The sequence below is a fragment of the Ovis aries genome, chromosome 22, assembly GCF_016772045.2.
Source record: "Ovis aries strain OAR_USU_Benz2616 breed Rambouillet chromosome 22, ARS-UI_Ramb_v3.0, whole genome shotgun sequence".
NCBI lineage: Eukaryota > Metazoa > Chordata > Mammalia > Artiodactyla > Bovidae > Ovis > Ovis aries.
The window spans coordinates 40,436,649-40,446,974 of record NC_056075.1 but is presented as its reverse complement, the minus strand read 5'-3'; the positions used below and the strand labels follow the sequence as shown (position 1 = coordinate 40,446,974).

Sequence of the window (10,326 nt, the reverse complement as noted above, 5' to 3'; positions counted from 1 at the left end):
TTCCGTGGACGGCGACCCGAGGCCAGACTGGCCCGAGACAAGGGATGACCATGGTTGGTGAGTCTTCCGTGCGCTTGAGCGCAGGGGGCTGTGCTGGGTCTTTTCCTCCACCATCTCCTTCAATCCTACCAACCCATAGGGACTAATATTATCCCCACTTTGAAAAACAGAAAAGGGAGGTGGAAAGTCAGGGACAGTATTTGGAACTCAAGTCCTTTGGGCACTCCTAACAAGGCAATTGTGGAGAAGGAAATGGCAATCCACTCCAGTATTCTTGCCTGGAGAATTCCATGGACAGAGGAGCCTGGCAGGCTTCAGTCCATAGGGTCACAAGAGTCCCACACGACTTAGCGACTAAACCAGCACCACCACCACCAATAAGGCAATTGACTTCCAGGCCATGGCCCCTCGGTGGACACCGGGTGTGTACAGCGAATTAGAGGTTCTCAATGTCTGGCACCGGGGGTTTCACTTCCAGGGCGGCGAGAATCCTGTACCTCTTGCCTCTCCCCCACTCCCGCCCCCCTGCCCAGCTTGAGGCCGGGACCCCGGAGTTCCCACGCCTACCACCTGCCCTGGAGATAATTTCCAGTCCCCTGGAAATGATCGGTAACTGATGGGCAACTGATGGGTAACTGATTAACCTGAGTGGGGCTTCTAAGACGCTGGTAGCGACCCGCGAGCCCCCTTCCCAGGCCCGGAGCCCCGCGGTCTGTGGGAGCCAGGAGAGGAACCTCGATTTCCCTGCGCGGAGCCCGCCGTGAGCGCGTGCGCGTGGTTGGAGGAGCGGCAGCTCCGAGGCCGGGCCCACAGCGCCATCGTGTGGTCTGAGACGGCAGCACGGCTGGGGCCGTCGGCTCCCACCTTCTCCAGGACCGGAGTGGGTTAGGCGATCCCTGCGGATGGGGAAAGACCGCCGCGTCCTAGCGGAACATCACCTGGGCTCCAGCTCTGGGCGTGGGCGGACTGCGTGGCTGCAGCATCAAAGGGAATCGCCCGGTGGAGTCCTGCTGGGTGAGAACTCTTTGGTCAGACCTGGACTCTCGGTGGAGAACAAGCAAGCCACCCAGCCACTCCCCGTGGGGCACCAGGTTTGTTACAGAGAAAGGTGCACTGGTGACAAAGGCTGCTGGGAGCCTTCTGCCCCTTCGAGGATGCACCAGACTCTGGGCAGGAAGCCGGGCAAGGTTACATTAAGGCTTCTGCTAACATTCATCCATTTGTTGTATGGTTCATCCAGTAAATCCGTTCACAAAAATGTCATGAATTCCTACTATTGCCACCGGGACTCTATGTGGCTCTTGATACAGAAAAGACTAAAAGCGATAGCTTAGAGCGGAGTGGGTGCCTTCGCTGGTCACATGAAGCCCCTGGGATCCTTTTAATTGTGGAATGTGATAATATATGTGTTAATATATGATGTCACAAGAACTACAGATCTTTATGTTAACTACCAGTTTTTCAAAATAGCAATGAGCACAAATGGTATTTCAAGATAACTGCCAATTGCAAGGTGATATGAAAAGAGCTGAGATTTCTTGGTTAGGGAGCCACAGTCACTGCTAATACACTGTGACATAATGCACATAATTCATAATTGAAAAAAATGTTACATTTCTGTTCGAGCTTACTCAGACAAGTAATGTAAATGCTTCCCTAGGCAAGTTCAAGAACCTTCTGGATTCTATCCACAGAACACTTGGTTAAGAAGCCTGGTAGGTGAGCAGACAATAAGTAAGTAAACAGGGTGAGTATCGATGGTGCTGAAGGCCCTGAAGGAAATCAACAGGGTGATTTTGACAATAAAAACAGAAAAGAGAGCCTGACTCCAGTGGGATGTCACAAAAAGACTGGAAGACATGTGATGTTATAAAGCCTCCTACAGAGGCAAGAAATGGCCACCAGGGGCCCCATGTGGCCTAAACCCTGCACAGTGAAAAATCTGACTCTCCAGTGGAAGACCTGTTTTTACTTTCTGACCACTGTGCTCCCCCAGTTCCTAAAACCCAGACTCATTTACATCCTGTGGCTTAGTGGTAAAGAATCCGCCTGCCAATGCAGGAGACTCGAGTTCAATCCCTGGGTCAGGAAGATCCTCTGGAGGAGGAAATGACAACCCACTTCAGTATTCTTGCCTGGAGAATCCCCATGGACAGGGCAGCTTGGTGGGCTACAGTCCATGGGGTCCCAAAAGAGTTGGACACGACTCAGAGACTCAACAACAACTAGGCCCTAAAGGCATTTGATTTTGCAGCTTTACTTGTTTGCGGCGAACCAGTCAAACAGCAGCGATCTGCCCTGCAAAATTGAACCCCTCAGAGTTTAAAGAAAAAGCTCAGGATCTCTGAATAGTTCTAATTGGGAACCAGCCTCCTTAAGGCTTGGAGAACCCCTGAATCTTTGAGGTCTCTACCATTTCATTCAAACTGATGCCCCAGGGTCCCCTCCCCTCAAGCTAGTGGATGTGGGACCCCTGGGTTCTCATCCGAGGATTCCCAGTCCAGAAGCAGCATGTGGGCAGTGGGGGGCAGCATTTGGGGCGAGGGGAGAGTTGGTGAGCTCAGGGTGGGTTGGAAGCAGCCTCTGTGGCTGGGTAGCAACCACTGCAGCAGGTTTGTGGGGGTGATGTCAGGGTTGGCAGCGGTGAAGAACAACTTTGTTGACAAGAAGATTAATTAGACAAACATAGTGCCCATCAGCTATTACCGCCCCTCCTCGGGGTCAGCTCTACTCAAGCCTTTGCAAGAGACTTATTTTGTTCATCTTTTAAAATGAAAGCCTAATCTCCTCACAAGGCAGCCTGAAAACAATTCATGGTGTGCCAGAGAGCAAGTACCTACAAGCAAGGACTGGAGAGCAAGGGTTCCTGCAAACTGCCAGGCCTCAGGCTGGCCCCGCCTGGGAGCGACCCGGCCTCTTCCTTCTGCCTGTACAGACCCGGCCCCAGGAAGCATGTTGAGCCCTGAATCCCTCCTCACAAGGGAGGACTCCCCGCTGGTGAGCTCTCTTGATCTCGCTTCCTCTCTCCCTTTCATGGGAGAGAGTCCCTGGAGTGGGGCTGGCAGCCAGCCACACCAGGTCTGCAGAGCTTGGGGCCTTCCGCCACCTACACCTTCCCTCTTTTCAAACGCCCTCTTTCTCCCAACAGGAGCCTACCCCATTGTCCTATTATTGGAAGAGACAATGAATCAGTAAGTCGTCATGGCCTCATTCATCATCCGATAACTGTTCCTTGAGCCTCTTAAGTGCTAGCAACACCAGGGAGGAAGGGGCGATTGTGATATGTCCCCTTGCTTTGGGGGCAGAGGCTTATATTCTGGAACAAGAGACACAGCAGTGAGTAATATAAACGCACACAGGTACCTGTGGTAAAGGGCCAGATGGAGCAAAGTGAGGGGATGTGGTGGAGAGGGCCTGGAGGTGGCAGTCATTTTGGCAAGGGTGTCCCAAGGAGCTGAAATTGCAGGTGAGATCTGAGGAGGGAGGGAAGATGTGGGGGAGAGGTGGCATTCTCTCAGCTACAGGGGACAAGAGTCCGGTGGTGCCAAGGGAAGGGACTCTCTGTAAATACCTATTGACTGAATGAATTAAAAAATGTTTCTGAGTTAACATTTTAATGTGAATTAAAACCTTCTGGGGACTTGCAGCCCCGTCAGTCCTGTCAGGTCTCCCTGAGGTTCTGGAAAGCCCTCACCGTCAGGCTGTGCAGGGCTGGGCTTAATCGCTCAGTAATGTCTGACCCTCTGTGACCCCATGGACTGTAGCCTGCCAGGCTCCTCTGTCCATGGGGATTCTCCAGGCAAGAATCCTGGGGTGGGCTGCCATGCCCTCCTCCAGGGGATCTTCCTGACCCAGAGATCGAACCAGGGTCTCCTGAGCTGCAGGCGGATTCCTTACCAGCTGAGCCACCATGGAAGCCCCCAGAGTCAGGCTATGGACACCCAAAGCTCATGGACTTCAACAAGCCAGTCCTGGCAGCTTGTCAGAGCCCAGGCGGGCCTAGGGGGAGGCCCAGGCCCCAGGCTGTGCGTGGTGGGGACGGCTGAGCGCATGGAGGCTCCAAGGCCCAGAGGTCTCCTTGGTGAGGCAGATGAGTTGGCCTTCTCTTTCCCGGGCCTCTGAAAGCCTCCTAGGGCTGGGCACGGCTGATGGCACTTGATGGCTTTGTCAACCATTTTCTTATTAGACTCCCCAAAGCTCCACGGGTCCCCCAGCAGCCTCCTGAAGCCATATCTACTTCCTTTTGGACAAAACTGAGAATCCTGCCTGCAGGAATCAGCTGAAGGCCTACATTCTGCTTTGATAGCAGATGGGAGCCTGGGACTGATGGGCGTCTGCACCCAGGGCGATCCTGGGAGCCCAGAGGTGCGTCCCGCCCTTTGAGGAGCAAAGCACAGCGGTCATTGCACAGTCCTCCGTCTTCCACGGAAGGAGGAGCCGGTTTGCGGCCTTGAGGCTGTCCTGTTGGAGACCCAAGTAGGAAGGGGCATCTGCGCTGCCTCCTGGGGCCACGCCCCTCTGTGGGCGGAATCTCCGACCTGGGAGCGGGGCCTGCGTCCTGTCCTGTTAAGGTCACCCTGAGTCCGTGGAGCCCTGAATTGGCCCCAGGTCTGTGTGCCTGATCCCCCCATCTGTTTTCCTCTGGGTGACACAGCAGCTGGATGTGTGTGTGTGTGTGTGTGTCGGGGCAAGGGGGCAGACAGAACTTGGACACGTGAGGCTGATGGGCACACACTCATGTGCCCTCGCACACATGCACAAGACCCCTTCAGTGGGCCCACAAAGAGCTGGGGGTGGACCTCCAAGGCGTGGGCTACAGCCTGGCTCCCCGCACCACTGTGTCCTGACAGCCCACTCCTGTGCTTCGTAAATTCAAACCTGGCGGAAGATGTTTATCAAGGTAGAAAAATAACACATGTTATCTCACAACTTACTATCTTGATTAGGAATGGCAATCGACACATGGCAGGGGGCCTCCACATTTACTCTTCTCCTGGCCTCCAAAATGTCAGGAAGTCTTGGAGGAATTTACCAGAACCAAGGAATCCTCCTCCTGGGGACAGACAGCTGAGTCTGTGCCCCTTTTCTTGCATCTTCCCTGAATGAGCCTCTGCACCCTGATCCTCCAGGTGAGGGCCAGCCTGGGTTTAGCATGAGGTCCCAGGGCCGCCCCCAGATCTGATGAACAGGGCCTCGGGGGAGGGTCTTGGGAAGCTGTGTCTTTCGCCCCCGTTCCCCTTCCTCCATCAAGTGGCTCAGAAGTGTGAGCCCTTCGTGGGGAAGGGGACAGGAGTTCTCTGTTTAAAGCCCAGCAGGGGGCTTGCCTGCTGTCTCTGAATAGATGTTTGGGGGCCCTGGGGTCAGATCCTTGTAGGGAACCCCCTTTTCCAGCTGCACATGGAGGGGGCTCCAGACTCATGGGGCCTGACTTAAGAAACCACTCATGTCTGTCGTACACCCCGTCTGGAGGCCCGCAGAGCCCCACCTGGCCTGATTCTCCTTCAGGAGGGTGTGCAAAAGTTAGAACAGGAGGCAGTGAATGGCCTGTGTATTATTCTGACCTGCCACCGACGTGTGACCGTGGGCTTTTTTTCCCCCTCTGCAGGCCTCAGTTTCCCAGGGCTATATAAAGGTGATTTCCGAAAAAAAAAAAAACCTTCCACAAAAGGAATCAATTCACCTCTCCTAGTCACAAGAGAGGGCAAATGGATTAGAAAGTTTTTTGTCGTTTGGTCTAGTGGTTTTTGGAGCACTGAGTTGCCAGAGGAAATGAAGCCACTTAGTCTTGTCAGACTCTTTGCGACCCATTGGACTGTAACCTATCGGGCTCCTCTACCCATAGGATTTTCCAGGCAAGAGTACTGGAGTGGGTTGCCATTTCCTTCTCCAGGGGATCTTCCCAACCCAGGGATCAAACCTGTGTCTCCCATGTTGCGGGCAGATGCTTTATTGTCTGAGCCACCAGGGAACAGATGTTCAAACAGAAGACTCAGTGCCCACACACTGTTCAATGGGCTCATCCAGCTGCCCCACTCTTCTCGGTTTCCTGGTCTCTGCTGCCCTCTGCTGCCCAGAGCAGGCTGGGCCATGCCGATGCAGTCAGCAGGCGTGGATCCCAGGAGCCCTTTCTAAAGACTTCTCTTTTCACTTGCAGGAGACCTGAGGCTCAGAATGGACAGCGTCTTCCTTTAGGCCACACACCAGCTCAGCAGGGCAGAGGGTCCTCTGCCCCATGGCCCCTTCTGGAGCCTGGACCAGCCTCCAGAAGGGCAGCTTCTCAGGCCTCATTCCAGACCTGACTGAAACAGGTGGCTGCCGCTCAGCTTTCAGCATCTTTATAAACCCTCCACGTGATTCTCATGCATACTCCAGATGAGAACCTTTGCTATGGCTCTGGACCTGGAATTTCAGAGGAGGAATAGACTTTTAAAACAAAAATCATATTGTGCATCAGAGGAGCCTGGCGGGCTACAGTCCTTGGGGTAGCAAAGAGTCAGACACAATTGAGTGACTAAGCACACACACACACACACACACACACACACACACACACACACATCTTTAAAATTAAAATGATACATGAAAATGCAGAAGTTCAACTGCTTGGTTTTTATTTCATCCTTAAGTTCAGTGCTGTGAGAATGTGGATTCTCGTAGCACACAGGTGGGTTTCGTTCAGGCTTTTGCTGAGACTCCTTGGGGACACATAGAAAGTTTTCTCTGATCTGGGTGATGCGTGTGTCCCTCCAGTGAGTGACAGAGAGCTTCTGCTATCGAGCAGGATTTCTGAAGTCTGGAGGGAAGCATGTGATGATCGGCAGCATCAGGGGAAAGTCTTTGGACTTGCCAAGACAGTCCCGATTTGAATTCATTCGTCTATATATTCACCCCTTCACTTACACAACAACTGTTTATCAAGTGCCAGCTATGAATTCTGCAGACTGTGCTGGTTGTTCAGCCTTTGGTCTCTACCCTTACTGATACAGTCCAGTGGGAAAGACAGACGGGAGGCCAAAAATTACACAGAAAAATGAATTCCACTGAAATTAATTAGTCATAATGATAACGAGCTTCCTGAAGAGGACCTTCTGGGTGTCCTGATAGTCAGGAGGGCACAGCCTGGGGAGAGGATTATAAAACAGGGTGACGATATGTCTTATGAAGAAGGTGGTCCTGAGGGCTATGGGAGGGGAAGGGATGCCCTCTTCCTATGGGAGCTGCAAGGGGAACCCAGAGAAAAGACCTCACGGAGGTTGAGGGTTGGTGGGCTGAGTCTTTTTACTATGAGAATTTAAACTTGACTTTTATTATGAGACAACATTTTATTCTTAAAAATGTTTTTAAAATAGATAATACAGTAAATGTCTTAAACCACAGACAATCCCACTATGTAGACATGACCACTGACAAGAGTTTGCTCTAGAGACTTCTGAATATTTTATGTCAATCTGTGTGATACTGGGTTATACTATGTGAAAGTGTTAGTCACTCAGCCATGTCTGATTCTTTTGTGACCCCATGGGCTGTAGCCCACAAACTCCTCTGTCCGTGGGATTCTCCGGGCAAGAATACTGGAGTGGATTGTCATTTCCTTCTCCAGGGGGGGGTCTTCCTGACCCAGGGATCAAACCCTGGTTTCTTGCGTTGCAGGCAGATTCCTTATTGTCTGAGCCACCACTAGCCACCATACCATGTATTGTCTGGTGAGTTGCTTTTTAAATGAACAGTGTACATGGGCATTCTTTGTTCCTGCCTGCTCTTCATGTGTGAATACCTCTCTGCTAGTAGCTGGCTGTTTCAAGTACATCCAATGCTGCTTTCATTTTAATACCTGTCCAGTTGTCCTCCCTACCCTAAGTGTACCCTGAACACGTCAGGCCACTGGGAGGCGATTTTTCTTATGAAAAATGCGGTAGCTTTGGGACTTTCCTAGTGACCCAGTGGTTAAGATTCTGTGCTCCCAATGCAGGGGATCAGAGTCTGTTCCCTGGTCAGAGTAACTAGATCCTGCATGCTGCAACTAAGACCAGGCACAGCCGAAAAAAAAAAAAAAAAGGCAAAAACCTCAAAAATAAACATGTGGTAACTTTAAGATAGCAGTGGCGGTGTTCTGGGGCTTACTGTGGAAAAAATCGTTACACACTCACAGAGATAATAATCCCCCAAGGGCCAGAAGAGCATAAAATCGGACCAGAAGCTCCAAGCAAGAGGTGGAGGGGTTCCTCCCAGGCGCAGACTAGGAGGGAGGAGAAGGGAGACAGCGGCGTGGGTTTGGGGTGTTGGGGGTCACACTGGGAAAGGCAGAGCCCGCTTGGGAGCAGAGAGATCGGGGCTGAGGCGCTCACTGCCCACTTGCTTTTCTGGGTGGACACTGAAGGGACCAACATTGTAACAAGGATCAAAGTCTCCTCCCCACAGACTGCCAATCCACAGTGGAGCCGTGTGCCCTCACGGTGCCCTGGACCAGACGTGGCCCCGGGACTCAGCGCCTGAGAGTGAGAGCCTTCCGCAAGGTTCTGGTGACAAGAGGCAGGAGCCGGGGTGGAGGGCGGGGAGAGCTCCCAGCACGCGGGTCTGCTCGGGGCAGCGTGGGGGTGCTCATGCAGAGGGCAGGGTGAGAACTCAGGCACACAGAGAGACTAGGAGCAGGAGAAAGCTCAGAGACGGATGTATGCACGTGAGCTGTGTTCACAGCAACTGGCTGCTCAGAGCATTCTGTATCAGTGTCAGAATGATGACTGCGCTTAAACTGGGAAAAACCAGATCACATGGCAAAGCGCTCCAGCCAGCCAGCCAACGATGGAGGAAGCCCCTACCTGGGTCTTCACCCATCTCTGAAGGGTCCAGAGACTCAGCCAAGGGGAAGAGGTGGACACACCCCTGTGCTGAGAAGACAGTCCTCTGTAAGCCATCGGGGTCTTTTATGAAGGGGGTAGTCTGGCAGGCATTTCAACTCTTAGTTGCCTTCACTGTGATGGGAGGAGAACAGAGGCAAAAGCAAATAAACTCAATCCTGGCTGCATACTAAAGTCACTTGCGGGCAGTATGCAAACCTCAGATGTTCAGACCCCAACTCTTGAGACTCCAACTGAACGAGGCTGAGTGGTTATATGATTTTTTAAAAAGAAGTTTATACACACATATCTGATAGCCAGGAGTGAGGCAGAGGAGCCTGGAACGCTACTCTCAGAGCCCAAGTGTATCAGGGAGAGGCCTCGGTAGTTCAGAGAGACCAGGGTACACCAAACAGCTGCATATCTTTCAGCATTTTTTTTTTTTTTTTTGCCTTTTAACATAGTAAAGCTAAGAGATGAAGTGTGGTGCTGATTGTTTCTTATTTTTATGATTATGGAGTCACAAACTGTCGGCACAAAAGCTGATTTTGGCCCAGAGATGTATTTTGTTTGGCATGCACTGGATTTTTTTTTAAAAACTCAAGCCAACTTTAAAAATCTGGATATTTCATAGAGTTATTTGGACTTGCAGCTTCTTTTGAAAGATCAAAAGGTCTGACACTTGGTGCCCCAATGGCACTGTCTCTGTGCCAACAGATAGCAGGTACTGAGTAGTGGCTACTGCTTACTTCCCTGAGCCTGTTGCCCTGGGACCCTCTAATACAGGCTGGGCTTCGGCACTGCGGTTAGACTGCAGTAAGACTGCCAGTCTTACTGGCACTTATGGTTGACATTCTGATTTGTTCTGGAGCATGTGGATCCCAGAAAAATATTTGGTGCATCGGAACCTAATCTGTACTAAAATCAAGCAACAAAAATCGAGTTGCTCACAGTTCTTTGTGCAACACCGGAAGTGTATACACTTCGTTTTGCCCCAGGAACCAGCCAAACAACACTAGCCAACTAGTCACAATTACAGCAACACTGTAATTCACTGTGAAAAATTAAAACACTGTTTTCATTTTTAAAATATCATAACCACAAACATATCTAGAAAAAAAAAAAAGCTGCTGACTTTGATGTTGTTGGTCATTTCCAGTTCCCTGTTGTACCCTGTGTCTGCTCCTCTGCTCACTAATGCAAGCTAAGTGTTATCAAAGCCAACGGGAGATTCGACAGTGATGTGCTTTCTCTGGCTGCCTTTGGGGGAGGTTGCCTTATGTGGCATTTACACTGCGCAGTGAAGCCCGGAGACCATGCAGGTGAGGCACCAGGGCTGCTCAATCTCATCGTTTTCTTCAAGCAGCCAAAATGTTTTTTTTCTGGGTTTATACCTGGAAGGACTGATGTTAAAGCTGAAACTCCAATACTTTGGCCACCCGGTGCGAAGAGCTGACTCATTTGAAAATACCTTGATGCTGAGAAAGATTGA

At 51.4% G+C, this 10,326-nt stretch overlaps 1 long non-coding RNA gene across 1 annotated transcript; it reads left to right on the top strand.

The window, feature by feature from the left end:
• Positions 1 to 2,606: 2,606 nt before the first annotated feature.
• Positions 2,607 to 6,590, top strand: LOC132658421 (uncharacterized). The gene is made up of 2 exons (XR_009598053.1): positions 2,607 to 5,129; positions 6,155 to 6,590. It is a non-coding gene; the product is annotated as an uncharacterized LOC132658421 (long non-coding RNA).
• The last annotated feature ends 3,736 nt before the right edge of the window (positions 6,591 to 10,326 follow it).